Source organism: Salvelinus namaycush, chromosome 9 (assembly GCF_016432855.1).
Source record: "Salvelinus namaycush isolate Seneca chromosome 9, SaNama_1.0, whole genome shotgun sequence".
Taxonomy (NCBI): domain Eukaryota; kingdom Metazoa; phylum Chordata; class Actinopteri; order Salmoniformes; family Salmonidae; genus Salvelinus; species Salvelinus namaycush.
Window position 1 is genome coordinate 41,925,111 of NC_052315.1, and position 2,067 is coordinate 41,927,177.

Sequence of the window (2,067 nt, forward strand, 5' to 3'; positions counted from 1 at the left end):
AACAATTTCCAAACACCTGAAGGTACCATGTTCATCTGTACAAACAATAGTACGCAAGTATAAACACCATGGGAACACGCAGCTGTCATACCGCTCAGGAAGGAGACGCGTTCTTTCTCCTAGAGATGAACGTACTTTGGTGCGAAAAGTGCCAATCAATCCCAGAACAACAACAAAGGACCTTGTGAAGATGCTGGAGGAAACAGGTACAAAACTATCTATATTCACAGTAAAACAAGTCCTATATTGACATAACCTGAAAGGCCGGTCAACAAGGAAGAAGTCACTGCTCCAAAACTGCCATAAAAATGCCAGATTGCGGTTTGCAACTGCACATGGGGAAAAAGTTGTACTTTTTGGAGAAATGTCCTCTGGTCTGATGAAACAAAAATAGATCTGTTTGGCCATAATGACCATCGTTATGTTTGGAGGAGAAATGGGGAGGCTGGCAAGCCGAAGAACACCATCCCAACAGTGAAGCACGGGGTTGGCAGCATCATGTTGTGGGGGTGCATTGCTGCAGGAGGGACTGGTGCACTTCACAAAATAGATGGCATCATGAGGCAGGAAAATTATGTGGATATATTGAAGCAACATCTCAAGACATCAGTCAGGAAGTTAAAGCTTAGTCGCAAATGTGTCTTCCAAATGGACAATGACCCCAAGCATACTTCCAAAGTTGTGGCAAAATGGCTTCAGGACAACAAAGTCAAGGTATTGGAGTGGCCAGCACAAAGCCTTGACCTCAATCCTATAGAAAATGTGTGGGCAGAACTGAAAAAGTGTGTGCAAGCAAGGAGGCCTACAAACATGACTCAGTTACACCAGCTCTGTCAGGAGGAATGGGCCAACATTCACCCAACTTATTGTGGGAAGCTTGTGGAAGGCTACCCGAACCGTTTGACCCAAGTTAAACAATTTAAAGGCAATGCTACCAAATACTAATTGAGTGTATGTAAACTTCTGACCCACTGGGAATGTGATGAAAGAAATAAAAGCTGAAATAAATCATTCTCTCTACTATTATACTGACATTTCACATTCTTAAAATAAAGTGGTGATCCTAACTGGGAATTTTTACTAGGATTAAATGTTAGGAATTGTGAAACTGAGTTTAAATGTATTTGCATAAGGTGTATGTAAACTTCCGACTTCAACTGTATAAGACCTAAACTGATATGTTTGAAAGTCCATAAGAATAAACCGCACCATTCAATTCACACAAATTAAGGGGTTACATATAGTAAATGCCATTGAGTTCCTTATTCTCTAGCGGCTAGCCCATATTTAAGTCTGACGTAGAGTTAGTGCTGCTGCATATGGTGCCTTCAGAAAGTATTCATGCCCCTTGATTTATTCAATTTTTCTGTATTGCAGCTTGAATTCAAAATGGATTAAATATGTATTTTTTCCTCCACCACCTACACACGATACCCCATATTGACAAAGTGAAAACATGTTTTTACAAATGTTTAGTAAATTATTAGAAATTTCTCATTTACATAAGTATTCACACCCCTGAGTCAATACTTTGTAGAAGCAACTTGACAGGTAACAAAAGTTGCCTGCGAGTTCTATTGTTCATTGCTATACTGTAATGCCATCGTGTGACCATTAGGTATTATTACATGAATTTATGTATTTCATGTTTTACATAACACAGTGGAATAAAAAGCAGAGGTTATGCAAAATCCTATGTTGGTCATATAAACAGAGGACCTGGTGGTGTGAATTTTCAACAACTACCAAATTGTCCATGTTGAAAGCAGCACTAGCTTCCACAGCCACAGTCATAAACCCCGACCATTTCTACTTTAAATGTTAAACCTAACCTTAACCTCACTGCTAACCTTGTGCCTAACCAAAAATACAAAATTATATATTTTTTCATGAATTTTTACAATATTATAGAACCTTTTGACGTTATGGCTGTGAAATCTAGTGGAACCGGTTTAAAGGGCACGACTCGAGCTTTGACTTTCAGTTTCGTTTCTCCGGAAGTGTGACTGACGACCAATTGCAAATTGGGTGAGGATCATAAAATATAATTTCTCCGACCGAAACACG